General features: G+C 41.4%; 1 long non-coding RNA gene across 4 annotated transcripts in view; it reads right to left on the bottom strand.

The window, feature by feature from the left end:
• The window catches only part of LOC146405613 (uncharacterized), a 95,710-nt gene extending 89,660 nt beyond the window's left edge, over positions 1 to 6,050 (bottom strand). For all 4 annotated transcript variants that reach the window (XR_014838166.1, XR_014838165.1, XR_014838167.1 and 1 more), the window contains exon 1: positions 5,810 to 6,050. This is a non-coding gene — a long non-coding RNA (uncharacterized LOC146405613). The remainder of the gene's footprint in view (positions 1 to 5,809) is intronic.
• Between the last annotated feature and the right edge of the window lie 9,037 nt (positions 6,051 to 15,087).

Genomic DNA, 15,087 nt, shown 5'->3' with positions numbered 1-15,087 from the left:
AGTAATGATGAAGTATCTCTTCCTAAAACTATTGCATTTACTAATACTGTATCTGACACTGTTAATATCAAGGTGAGATCTTATAAATGCTAAAAAATTTTAACATAGAAGAGCCTGAAAAAAAGTTTTCCTGCTAATAAAAGCTGATTTGGAGACCTGATTTTTCTGAAAGTTTACAACCATTTTTGAGTTCACTTTCTTATAGTAACAACCAATTTTCCTATATTTTCATTGCCAAATAAGTCTAGTAATATAAATCTTCTCAGAGTAGAGTTCCTGTCATGGCTCAGCAGAAACAAATCTCACTAGCATCCATGAGGACACAGGTTTGATCCCTGACCTCACTCAATAGGTTAAGGATCTGTCACTGCCATGAGCTGTAGTGTAGGTCACAGAGGCAGCTCAGATCCCACATGGCTGTGGCATAGGCTAGCAGCTATAGTTCTTATTCAACTCCTAGCCTGGGAACCCCTCTATGCCACGGATGTGGCCCTTAAAAAAAAAAAAAAAAAAAAAAAAAAAACAACAGCAACAACAACAAAACTCCTCAGACAACTTCAGGTTCTTAATGCAAGAAGCAACTAAGAAGTGATGAGACTCGGGAGTAACATGATCAATGCATCCTCTGCACAATACTTTAGCCCCATTCACATATTTAACAGGAGAACTAACTTTCGCCCCCAGCTACATTCTCAACTTTTACTTCATCTAAGCTCTAAAACTCTGGCCTGGAGAGTTACTAATAATATTTCAAAAACTGAGGTATTAAAGGACAAAGAAGTATTTTTATAAAGTTATCTTTCTTGTGGAGGTTTCTGCTATTCTTTTTCATTCATGTGAAGACAACTCTCAATGTCCACTTAAATGAAGAAAGCTACCGTAATTATCCAGTGCTGCAGTAATGAGGTTTTTTGGTACCTGAAATATTTAGAATTCAGAAGGCATACTGATGAAGAAAGATGTCACATGAGAGCACATTTAATGAAAGGTCTTAATCAAAATGCTCAAAGTCTAATAAGCCATGCAGTGGTTGACATCAGACTTGACAGAACCTCATTTATTTTGGAGGTAGGCAAAGAGAAAAGAGGAGGCAGTTGCTAGATCATACAGGAGATTTTGGAAATAAATCATTTGGTCATTTTAGGAAATCTTTTGTTCCTTAGTCTAGGGTTTGTTATGGTCTTTCTTTACTTGGTTATGCAGTTTGTTTGGAATTATGCTACAACTGATTTGAAGACCTCTGTACAGATTCAAATATACCTATGTCTTGTTTTTATATTTGAATTCACTGTTTCCATAGTTTTGTGTTTTACTTTGACTATGTTTTAACAATTATGCTAGAGGTATGTTGGGTTTTATCAATCAAGAGTTCTTTAAAATGCTCAAGTTATATTTTTTATGTTTATGTTTCACTATTCTCTGTATGTCTACATTTACCTATTTCAATAGTATTCCTGTCTTACAATTTGAGCTGTGTTTTAGAATAAAGTTTTCTTTCACAAAAGTTGCTATAACATACTGAATTTCTGAAGAAACTAAAGAATTAAGCAAATTCCAAAGTATGTGAGAATATAATCATGAAATTACAAATAAGATAGTATAATATCTAAAAGACTGTCATCATCTCAGGAATTAAGTTGACTCTGAAGACAGGCTGCCCAGGTTCAACTTCTGGTTCTACCATTTCCCGCTGTGTGACTTTGGACAAAGTATTTAATTTTGCTTATTTCCTCAAAAAGAAAATAAGAATACCAATAGTACCTTATACCAATCCATGCAAGGTCTTGTGACAATTTCATGTCAGAATGCATATAAGTCACTGTGCTGTCTGCCACATGCAACAGTAATGTTGCTGTAAGTACTAAAAATAAAATATTTAGTGTTTACAAAAAAAAAAAATCCCACATTACACATGCATCTTTCTTTTAAAACCGACTGGTAAATTTCCTCTTTTAAATTGGAAAAAATAAAGGTTTTCTTCAATTTCAGTCTTAACAAGTGCACTTGTTGACTAAGTTCAAGTATTCTTTAAAAATTTCATGATATGTACAGGACTAAAATTCTACGTAGATACAGCTTTTTTTAAGCTTACCTTGCTAATTTAACTCTTCATATGAAAATCAGTTATAGTAAAACATATTAGAAAAGACAATTTGTTATTCCTTTGCTATTTGAGAAAGAGCATATTCTTATTTCAGATCAGATTTGGTCTCATCACAACTTATTTTACATCTATATTCTGTGCATTAATTATCAAGATGTGGTACAAAGTCCAGAAGTATGAAAAACTGTTGCACTTTAGACAATAGAAAGACAATGAGGCAAAGTACTTGAAAGAAAAATGTTCAAATGTTCATCAAGTGTTAAAGTTTAGAAAGTGGTGGTTCTTTTATTTCTTCCCTTGGCTGGCCCACAGCATGCACAAGTTCCAGGCCAGGAGTTGAACCCATGCCACAGCAATGACAACACTGGATCCTTAACCCACTGTGCCGCTAGGAAACTTCAAAAAGTGGTTCTTCTGAACCCTCTGCTATCAGGAAATCCAGTTAACTAAGCTGTTCAATGTTGGCATGATTGCCTCCTACTCATTGTGGACCTCAGCCCAAAAGTCACCTCCCCAGAGAGCTCTTCCCCAACCCCCTTACCGAAAATTGGCTGCTCCTGCCCCATTTCATGATTTCACAGCACTTGTTTCTATGCTCAATTATCTTACTTATAGTTTAGGTGTTTATCTTTAGTCTTCTTCCCACTAAAATGGGAGCTCTGTAAGAGCAGGAAATCTGATGGCCTTGCTCACCACTGTGCCTAGAACAGCATCTGACACACAAATGAATGGAAAAGGCAGAAAGTGAATCACTGATTGGTAGGTAGGCTTGCAGACTCATCATCATTCTCTTGTTAGGGGTGAAGGAGTTAATAGATTCCTGTCACTGTTCCCCAGACATCTATCCCTATGTCATGGAACAAGTGCCCTGAAAGTGGCAGTGCCCTTAAATTAAAAGAGGCCTTCGTCCTGGCCCTGCACTTTAAAGGGCTCCATGTATCCTACTCACGCCCACCAAGATTTGTATTAAACCATTACTTGTGATCCTCTCAGGGTCTAGCACTCACTGGCACGGCACCACCCTCAACCCTAAATATCCACTTTTGACGCCGCTGTCCAAGGAGTCTCGGGGGAAGGCTTCTCTACCTTGCTTGCCCTATGTCCTCAAAAGGTTTATGAGCATAGGTTTGTGATGTTTCAGTCAGAAATAAACATTGCTTAAGAAGATGGGAGGGTTTCATTGGGACAATTTGAATGAAAGACTTCAGTAGGTAAAAAGAGAAATGAATTCACCTGACAACTTTACGGAAGATTCAGTATGTAGGCAATAGAACCTATTACACACAATTAGGTATTTCCTGGAAGTTCTGTCTTTTCTTCATTTTCTAAGTCCTGACTCAGGAGATAACTTGGGAATTAGGACAGTATGTACGACAGTTGCATATAGTGGCTGTGTAACTTTCTACAATCCAAAACAATGATGCAAACACCGCCAGCCCATAAAGATTTGTGTAACAAATTCAGTAGTGTTTTATCTTTTGCCAACTTTCTATTTTGTCATCACAAATGTATATTTTAAAATGGGAGGATTGAACATATTTGACAATTTGCTCACTTGATTTATAATTTTAAATATTTAGACATATGGTGTGTGGGCTTCCATTTGGACTCATTTTAAAATGTACGATTTTTAGAAACAGGCTTGTAATGAAGACATAAAAAACAGTAATCTTTCTCCCTATCCGTACCGTTAGTCATAGCCTAAAAGGAAAGATTTCCTTCAATCTGGCAGAAATTACAATTACCCTCAACAGTTAATTGAGTCCCATGTTAAGCCTTGTTCTACTTGAATCGAATTCTGGAAATTCCTACCAAGTTTTATGACCTTAAAATTATCAGCAAACTCTCCTTGTCCAAGTTATTAGAACATTTCAGATTTTTTACATCATTTCAAGACAAGACAATACTTATTTGACAATGCTTCCCAGGTAATTTTAACACATATACAGCGTTAAAATCCAGCCTTCTTAGGTCATCAAAGACCTGATATGAGAGAAAAAGATATTTTGAGAAGACACATCATCTTTGTTTTCTAGGCAGAGCACTGAAAATGCAAAGAAAAACCCCTGCTCATAATTTCTCAGCAAGAACAGACCAACCATCCAAAAACTCATGCAAACCAAGAGAGAGTTCTAGAGTACATTTGATTACTTTACCAGTGTTGGTGGTTATTATCAAGAGAGAGACTTTTTTTTTTTTTTTTTTTTTTTTGCTTTTTGCTTTTCAGGCCCTCACCTGCAGCATACAGAAGTTTCCCAAGCTAGGGGTCAAATCAGAGCTACAGCTGCTGGCCTACACCACAGCCACAACAACGCTGGATCTGAGCCACGTCTGTGACCTACACCACAGCTCATTAGCCACACCAGATCCTTAGCCCACTGAGCGAGGCCAGGGCTCGAACCCACAACCTCATGGTTCCTAATCGGATGGTTTCCACTGTGCCACGACAGGAACTACAGCAGTCTGTGTTTTTAAAAGCATCTTTTACTCCCTTTTTATTCTATTACTTTCCCTATCTCTTGACTTAGTCAGTCTTTGCTGTCACCTGGATCTTAATGTGCGGCACCTGTGCCCTGGCTTTGCAAACTGTGATGCTAAGCTCTCTAACTTGTCATCCTTTGTTTCCATCCTCTCTGTCCAGAGCTAGCAGAGTAGCAGACAACCATTTGTCCTTCCACTTTTAATTCATCCTCATGGCATGCGTGGCATGAACATAGTCATCAATAGATCTAAATATCCCCACCTCCTCCTCTGCAAAAACGATCAAAACTTTAACGGTCTAAGTTACCTAAAAGATGTGAGAAACCATTTAAGCCATAAAGTAATTACTGCTGAGAAGTTCACCTAAAAACGCTTACCTTACACACATCCAATTCATTTGCACTTAATCATACTTAATATAGTTTAACGGTGTATTTGATTTAGTTTACTCAAAACAGCTACAATATATTCCATGCTGCTAATTCTGAAGCACGACCGCTCTACTCAAACCCACACACCTAAAACAGCTTTTATCTATCAAATACGATCCTAAATCTTATTAACCTGCAAACATTTGGGCTAGTATATACTTCATTTATGCAACACTTCTTTGCCCTCAAGCTAATTGAATAGAACTCTTTACAAATTAACCTTGGCACTACCATCCACAAGTTTAAAAATTTACAACATATAATATACATACACAAATATACACACCAACAGGCTTGTTCGTTTGTTTTCCATTGTGTCTAAGAGATTTAAGATCTCCTCTTTTCCCTTTGGATTTATTTAAAAATTTCTTCAGAATGGCCTCTGCAATCCTAAATCATTCAAAATTTCACCTGTTTTTTTCATAAAGCAGAGAATCTGAACCAAGGACAAGGAGAAATCTATCTTGCCTTTGGATTCCCTAAAATGTCTTTCAGAGAGAAATTTAACTTTATGAAAGTCTCAAAGTATCAAAAATGACTTATGGAACTGCTAACTGTGAGGGACCCTCGTCTCCAACAACGGTTTGCCAACCCCCAGTATCATGTACTTTCCCTCCTTTTGAAGAGCATGGGGACTGGCCACAAAGCTTCCACAACCAGAAACATTAACAGAACACACACACACACACACATACACACACACAACAATAGGAAGAAAGCAAAAACAAATGTGCATGATAAAGTTCGAAAGCAGGTACCACAAAGAGAGTGCTCAGACACAAGGGAGACTTACCGGGGACTCTGCAGTTGGCGAAGAATCATGGCACACAGGGCTCTGTGGGAACCAGCACCACAGTTTGCTCCCTGGCCTTGGGCTTGCAGCCTTCATCTTCTTGGAGCCCCACTTCAGGCACCATTAAATGTCAAAGGTTCAGAAAAAGCGAAAATAAAACCCACGAACCACCAATTAATAACAACGTAGTTTGCACAAATCACCAAAAGCGAACTAGGAACGTGCACAGAGTGAGGCTTGCAAGTCTACGGTTACCAAGCGGCTTATATAGTGAGAAGGCAGTGTCTTCACAGTAACTGGTAATTAAGCTAAATTAATGACTAAACTGGTTTTTTCTGCTCAGGGAAACTTTGAGACTGGTCTCCATTTGCTTTTGATTTTAACATCACAAAGTACGGACCCTATTTTAGGAGGCTGTCATAAGCCTGCCCAGATTTAAAAGGAGCTGACCCAGACCCCATTTTTCAATGGAAGGAGTGTCAAAGAATTGCAGGCAAATTTCAAAACCACCATCATCCCAGCAGGTTATAGGTTGTCTTTTCAGCAGCCCCCATGGAGAGACATGAAGATTTTCCAGGAGTGAAAAATGACCTACAGTGACACAAACAACTTCTCTGATCACAGAGTTTTCCCTAAAAGGGTAAATTATTCCAATGGCCTGCACAATTCCTTTACCTTCAATCTTGAATCTAAAACAAAGTGCATCCAAGGACTGTTTCTAATTCCAAAAAGCCTTCGGATGATGAAACTTGCTGGAGAATCCTGGACCACACTACTTTTGGACTACAAGACAATAAAAATAAAAGATAGCTTTTTATTTTTATTTTTTTATTATTATTATTATTTTTTTTTTTGTCTTTTTGCCATTTCTTGGGCCACTCCCACGGCATATGGAGGTTCCCAGGCTAGGGGTTGAATCGGAGCTGTAGCCGCCAGCCTACACCAGAGCCACAGCAACGCAGGATCCGAGCCGCGTCTGCAACATACACCACAGCTCACAGCAACGCCGGATCGTTAAAAGATAGCTTTTTAAATGAAACTGAGATTGTAACTGAGCAGGGCCCTGTGGGGCTCCTGGGCACAAAAGCCTTTCTGTGTCCCGCATTTCTTGTTTTTAGGAAATGGGTTTCATTCAGCCTCCATGCACTTCCCTGGGCTCCAAGGGGCAGGTCCAGACAGGTGCTCATTAGGGAAAGAAGGGGATGCAAAGTCAAGGGAGGGACAGTCAAGAAACAACAGTACGGCCTTGGGCAGAATCCTGGTCCCCTCTCAAGGGATCCACATAATGATATAGGGAGGCATCTTATACACCTAAGAGAAAAGTATATTCTTTATGCTTCTTTTAGAGATGAATACTTTGAACAAGAAGGTAGAGGCCTTCTTGTCCTTCTCGCTGGCTTAATTGCACCCTAAATGCTATCACCTGTAAACTAAAGATTAGGCACCCTGAGCATAATTGCCTGTGGGTTAAAGATTATGAGCACATAACGTTTTTCAGGAAGCTTCCTAGTTTGTTCTAATCTCTGATCAATATGCCCTTTTCCAAAGTACTATTATTCTAGGCAAGAACCCAGACGACCACCATTATGATCATGCTGAGATCTCCTGACACCGGCTTTGATGACTACGATTCCTGCAAAGAAAGAAGAATGCATGTCTGCCCCAATCCTGATTCCTATACAAAAACCTGGTTTTCTCCTTTTTTACTATAAAACTCCCCACAATTCTTCCCAATGGATGGCACAGTCTTTAGGGCATGAGCCTGCTGGTCTCCTTTGCCTGGCAAAGCAATAAAACTTACCTATTTCTCCTTTACCCAAAACTCTTGTCTCTGTCTCTATTTGGCACAGGTGGACAGAGGCCAAGTTTCAGCAACAGGTTGATTTGATCTCCCTCAGGATTCATTGTCCTAGTATCTGTCCACAAAGTGGCACAGCATAAGCCAGATTCCCTGAGGAACAGGCTCTGAGTAAATATTTGCATGTTAGCACAGAAAAGAAATTCAGGGACTGGGAGAACATACTTGTGGTTTCCAAGGGGGAGGGGGAGGGAGTGGGATGGACTGGGAATCTGAGGTTAATAGATTCAAACTATTGCCCTTGGAGTGGATAAGAAATGAGATCCTGCTGTATAGCACTGGGTTCTATATCTAGTCACTTGTGATGGAGCAGGATGGAGGATAATGTGAGAAAAAGAGTGTATATGTGTGTGTGTGTGTGTGTGTGTGTGTGACTGGGTCATTTTGATGTACAATAGAAAATTGACAATACTGTAAACCAGCTATAATGGGAAAAAAATCATTTAAAAAAAGATTTGCATGTTAGAAGCTTGTTGGGGCATGCTTTTCCCAAACATCACCTGTAAGGGAACGTGTATTTGTTTCCTATTGCTGCTGTAAACAGCAATAAACGGTGACTTCATACAGCATAATTTATCACTGAATAGTTCTAGAGACCAAAGTCCCAAATCAGTCATCAGGACTGCATTCCTTCTCAAGCTCTTAAGGAGAATCTGTCTTGACTTTTTTCATCTTCTATAGGCTACCTACAGTCTTTAGGCTGTGGCTCTATCTTCAAAAACAGGTGGTAGCATCTTCTCTCTTCTCTGACTTCCCGATTCTTCCTTATAAGGACCCTTGGGATTACATTTTGTCCACCAAGGATAATCTCTCCATCTCCAGATCCTTAACTTCCTCATGTGTGCAGATTTCCATTTGTCATGGAAGGCAATGCAGTCACGCATATTGGGGAGGAGGATGCAGACATCCCTGGGGAGCCATTATTCTGTCCGCCATAGAGCAGACTGGGAGGAGGAAGAAAGTGAACACACCTTAGAGACTTCAACCAGTTCCATGAGATGTGAAACCAGCCATGTTCTTCAGAGATGTCCCAGACTGCAGCAAGAGGCCAGGCCCTTAGACTCCCCAAATCAGCCAGACAGTGAATACAACTTCCCCTAGAGAGGGAACAAAAGTGAAAACCTGGCAGTTCCCTTCCACTGAGGGCAATTCCTGGGGAGGGGCCCAGGTGTCATCCAAGAAGGAAGACACTCTTGGTAACTGGGAAAAGGAATATTTGGGTCCTGAAGGGAATCTCTGTGCAGTGCACCATAAAATCCACACACCTTACCTGCGCAGATCTGCTTGCTTTGTACAGTAAGTCAGACCGCCTTGGAATAACTTCTCTGAAATTTTGGTGGGTCTCTTTCCCTAGGGAAAATTTACAAGTGGGAATTTCATGAGAAAAACTATATCCCCCAGGCTCCGGGTGGTTTCCAAACAGTGACAATGCTAATCATTGCCCTCCTCAGTTACCCACCCTGGGTTACCCCGGGCTACAGCCCTACTGGCTTAGGCAGTTGGCCTGGTGGGGGACCTAGAGCCTCATCCCTGAGGGTCCTTGTTCATCCCTTGTCATCATGCCCTTCATAGGACAAGGCTGTGGCACAGGTCCTTTTATCACCAAAATTGGGCAAGGGAGACCCAAGATGCCCTGAGAACCACTGCATGTCAAATGTACCTTGGCCTTCCCCAGAAGTCCCACCTCTTCCTGGAGTTTTGGGTCAGTTGCCCTTGCCAGGATGGTGACACCTTTCCCTCCTGCAGCTGGTCCTCCTGCTGGTCTCTAGGCACAAGGAGCCTGGAGACCAGGCTCTTGCCAGATGCCCCCCTCCCATCAGAAGTGTCCCCCTCTGGAAATCAGATCTATACTCACAAAAACTTAAGGTGAGAGTCATCAGGGCTGGAATCACACATTTCCCAAAGAACATAAGTGATGATGATGGCGGGTGGATCCATCCCTACTTCTATCACTTGCTTCCCAGACTCTTGGGTTCTTCTAGGGACACACACAGTGATGTGCAAGGGTCTAACTTCCCTTCTTCCACCTTTGCCCCCTACATTCTCAGCAGAGCAACTGGACTGAGCCTTTTGAAATGTAATGCAAATTTTATCATGCCTCTGCTCAAAACCCCTCAATTCCCCATTTCATTCAGACTAAAAGCCAAAGTCCTTACCATGGTCCTGAAGGCCTCGCACAACCTCTCTCTCCCTTCACCCCCTTTCTGACACCAACTCAGGACCCTCTTGCCCAATCTGCTGCACAGAGCCTCTGTACTGTTCCTCAAACATGCCAGGTCCACTTCTGCCTAAGGACCTTTGCACTTGTTCCCTCTTCCAGAACACAGCTATACCTGCGCAATGTTGCAATAGCAAATAACTCCCAAATCTCAGGGTTACAGCAACAGAGTTTCTGGGTTAGCTGTTGGCTCTGGCCTCTGCTGTTCTGGTCAAGAGCATTCTAAGAGAGCCTCTTTCATGTGGACTCCACTGGCTGAAGACAAGGGAACGTGAGAAATCATGCCCTGACCCTTAAAGTCCTTTGCCCACCCACCGTTACTTATGCCTCGTTGACCAAATCAATTCATACTTGAGGAGATAGGAATTGCAGCCCTAGCACATGGCCGGAAGGAGGACAGGGACATTAATGAACAGTCCTAAGGACAACTGTGGCCTCTGAAGCCCCTCCCTCACTTCCTCCTGACCTTTGCTGAAGGAAAGCAGGGTCTCAGGAGAGCCTTTCCTGACCATTCTGTGTAAAGCTGAACTCACGCCCACCTACTGCCTCCCCTGTCCTGTTTTACTAGCCTAATGGCATCACACACACACACACACACACACACACACACACACATACACACACACACACACACACACACACACACACACACTTATGTACTTACTTTGTTCACCTTCTGCCTCCCTGCACCAGAAGCTAAGCTCCATGATAACAGGGATAAGCTTTCAATATTTGCTGAGGAAACATTTGGGCCCTGCTTGTGCTTCCTACTTCTGTTCCTATTAGAATTCTGAAAGGATCATTGGTGAGTGTCGTTTTTCTCCAAACTTCTCACCGAGTTTACCTGACAAAAATAAGAGGTGGCCCATGTCTATGTCCCTTTGCTATTCCAGGCTTCGTGTGAGAATCTGCTGAGGAGAGAATATTCCAGACAATCGTAATTCCGATAGGCAGGAAAGACAATTTTCCAAGATTTATTAAAATATTTATCATTATTCGTTTTAATCTCTAAACCAAAATTTTTTGACCCAGGTATTACTGCCATCTAATGTAAAGTTATTTTTATCAAATACAAATATTGTTAAAATGTATTCAGGGAATCACACAGTAGAAAATAATATTTAAGACTATTGACATGTGTCAGGCCAGTCACAGGCGAGCGTCCTACTTGTCAGCCTCACTGATGGGCAGCCGTTTGGGTAAATCCCTGCCATTCAGCACCAGCTCACTTTCCCACATTTTCTCTTCATTTGTTTTCTCTGCATGTGATTAAAAAAAAAGAAGAAGAAGAAGAATTATAAATGAAAAATCTGAGATATCAATATCTACATTATTGGGAAAATATTTTCTTTTCAAATGCTGTATGATGATCATTAGGGTATATTTAAAACAATATTATTTTATCTAAATAACAGTGCAAATGACAATGGGTGTGTAAGCACCTTGGGCGTGTAACTCAAAAAGATTTACTTAAGAATTCAGATTTGATGACTGATTAGGTGGGCAATGTGGGGTAAATTTCGGGATCTTAGTTTTCTTACTGAAAGACTAGAATAATTATAGTGGCTGTCCCCATGCAGAGACTCCTGTGAATTAATTACCAGTTCCAACGTCCCTCAGGATAACACGGCACTGCGTAAAGCTGAGTTACTAGTTTAGTCTCCCACTGGGACAGGAGCTGACCCCATAGCACCCAGGCAGGGCCTATGCCAGCGAGACCAGGTGGGGGCCGAGCAGTTGCCTGATTTGAAGACACACCAATGGCTGTGAAGGTTTTGCATCTCTAGCCCAGTCAGCTGCATGACTGAAAAACTGATTTTACCATTGCTATAAGAAAAAACTATTTCCCATGTATACTACTTTTGTTAATTAGGATACTATGAAGGGTTAATCAGATATCATTATAAAAGTATACCATCTATTTGAGAAAAATGACTTGAGTGTGATATTATAATCTGGATCACTCCCCTGATAAAAGCTAAAAATGAGCTGCACTGATGGCACTCAGAGATTGAAAATATAAACAGAATTGAATAGTTCCATAGGAAATAAAAGAAAAACAAAGGACCACCAGCAATTGTATAAGAACATTGTGGGGGTGTATCAGCTAGAAATCTTTTGGTTACACATGACAGATAATCAAACTCAAATGGTCTTAAACAAACAATTAAAAAAAAAAAAGGTCAGGGAAAAGGGGCCCTAAAAAGGCTTATCTGTTCATGTAACTGGAAAGTTCCAAAGTATTGGTTTCAAGTTAGGCTTGATCCAGCAGCTGAACAACATTATCAAGGACTTAACTTTCCCCAAAGTCTTCCCTATGCCTGAAGGCCTTTATAAGAGGCACTGATAATTTTTTGTAATTAACTTTTTTTTTGCTTTTTAGAGCTGCACCTGTGGCATATGGAGTTTCCCAGGCTAGGAGCTACAGCTGCTGGCCTACACCACAGCCATAGCAACGCAGGATCTGAGCCACATCTGCAACCTACACCACAGCTCATGGCAATGCCAGATCCTTAACCCACTGAGCAAGGCCAGGGATTGAACCCGCAACCTCACGGATCCTAGTCAGATTCATCTCCGCTACGCTACAAAGAGAACTCCGAGGCACTGATAATTTAAAAAATTTGTCTAGTTTCCATTCTCCATCCCTAATCAGAGCTTAATTTTCTTTGGGGGAATGACTTCTCTCCCAGAGTATTCAGTCTTAGCGAGAAAGAAATTCCAGACACCTGTCTAATCTCTACTGAAAGGAAGAAAAACAGATATTACTCCTCTTGGACCCTTCCCTTCCCCAGTCCTAGGGCCAGGAGCAGACATATGACTCAAGCTTGGTCAGACAGATGCTCTCTCCCAGGACTTTAGATCTTAACCAAGGTCCACAAGGAAGGAGCAGAGGCAAGGCCATACCAGAATATTCTTAATAAACATTCACTGCACTTCCCAGCCCTGCAGCACAGCCTTTGGTCCTGCCCACTGTCAAGCCTGGTTCTCCATGTCTAGTCAATTCTGGGACCCTCTCCCCCAAAGCATTACCCTTTGCTCAGGATGCTCAGGTCCTTCTGGGACTGACCATAGGGAAGACAGCCTCCCCTCTCCATGTCCCACGGCACTGTGTACACTATCTGATGATATGCCCTTTTCATATCACACCGCTGATTTCTATCAGACTGAGAGGTTCCCTGAGAAGGAGGGCTTACCTACGCTCAGCCCAGTGTCTGCTCAGTAGTACGTATTTCATATCAAGTGCTGAGTGAATTAGTTGATGAATGAATCGCTTTAGAGAGACAAGACATGGTGGCATAAACAATTCTAAAATTTAAGGCTTATATTATCAAGCACAAATCATAAGGGCTCTTTAAAAAGTGTGGAACTGCCAGAAAGAATTTCTTAGGCTGTTTTATGAGGAGTTATTGCACATTCTTTGAGGATCTATATACCTATCAGAACTACTCTTGTTTCATCCTTGAAATTTAATCCGAAGACTTCTTCTAGGCAGATTGATGCCTATCTAACAGGGGATAAATATTATCCATTTTGCCTCCAGCAAATGCCTCTGATGTTTAGGTACAGGCCTTTTCCAAAGTGAAACAAAGTATCGAAACCTCCAGGTTGGTTCTAGCCTTCCTGCATCACTTGGGGCACTAACCCTGACTGATGACTCCTCGTGGTAAAACACTTGGTCCTGCAGGGTGAGTGCAAATCCAGGGGGCTCTGGTCCCTGTGCTTTCCATGTAAGGCCTGGGTCCTTCACTCCCTACAGGCTCCCAGACACACATTGCACCGCTGTGGGTGGGCTAGCTCTGTCCACAATGAGGGCCTGGGAGTGGTGACACTCAAACAGCAACAAGCACATCTAGGGCCCAGATCTTTGGAACCAGCCCTCTTTGAAGAAATGCCTGATTACAGGGCTGGGGAAGGAAAAAGATGAGCCTGGAACATCTGGTTGCACCAGAAAATGAAGAATTACAAAAGAATGATAGAAATATGTCAAAAGGACCCAGAAGTCAGCTTGTGGGGACTCCCTCTGACCCAACTGGAGATAATTTGAACATCAAAAGGAATAAAGATAATGAGAGGGCAGCTCACTGAATAAAAGAAGAAACCATGAGTCCAGAGAGACTAAATAAATTAATGAATAAATCACAAATTTAAGGAGAAATGAGATGCTTACATAGTTTCAAAGTACCTCCCTACAAAATGCTAATAAGTTGCAAGGGGGAAATTTTCAGGATCACGTCCTGGAGGCACTACCCTAACCCAAGGACCAAAATGAACATCATCAAAAATGGGACAGGTTGAAACTGTCCACCTCTGGGTCAGGTACACGAAGGACAATACAGCATCGATTCTTGGTGTCCCTGCCAACAGTGCATCAACCCAATTCAATTACAAAGAGACATCAGACAAAGCCAAACTAGGGGCCATTTTCCAAAATAACTGGCCTGGAACCTTCCAACATGGCAAGGTCATGAAAGTCAAAAAAGAATGAAGACTCGTTCCAGACAGAGGAAGGCCAAAGGGAGATGACAACTGAAGGTAACACAAGGCCATGTTGGGGCAACTGGTAAAACATAAATGAGTCTGAGGACTAGAGGTTAATAATAGATTCATGTTAACGTCCTCTTTTTGATAGTGTAGCCTGGTTAGGTAGGAGAATGCCCTGTTTGCACGAAGTTCACATTCAAGTATTTAGAAGTAATGACAGGTTGTGAGGTTGGCAACCTGCTCTCAGATGGCTCAAGGAAAAATAAGCTGTTTGTATAGTTCTTCCATTTCTTTGTATAGTTCTTCAGTTTAAAAACACACACACAAATCAGATGTAAACTTCGGTCAAGTACACAGTCAACTTCCGGATATAATTTGAGGAGCTGCCCATAGCCATCAGCTAAGTTTCCATATATGTTTATCATTGTTTCATCCTCATTAGAATAATTTACATTTTTATAGCACTTTCATATGTTATTTATTAAACCTTGAATTCTATAAAGCCAAGGGCTAAATCTATTTCACTCAACACTTCATTTATTCAATGACTGGAACAGCCCCAGGACACAGTAAGCACTCGATAAAATGCACTGATTGAATGAATGTAACTTGGACTAAAAGCACGGTCTTTGAAGTTCGACCGATCTAGGTAACTTCCCATCTCTCTCATTTCCTAACTGTGTAGCCCTGACCCCATTGGTCACCTTCTCAGCCTAG

The sequence above is a fragment of the Sus scrofa genome, chromosome 2 (assembly GCF_054392235.1).
Source record: "Sus scrofa isolate SSC_HxYL_T2T_F1_AM1 chromosome 2, Sscrofa_HxYL_maternal_Yorkshire_Landrace_v2.0, whole genome shotgun sequence".
NCBI lineage: Eukaryota > Metazoa > Chordata > Mammalia > Artiodactyla > Suidae > Sus > Sus scrofa.
Note: the sequence above shows the minus strand (reverse complement) of the source record. Positions and strands in the feature narration are given on the sequence as shown.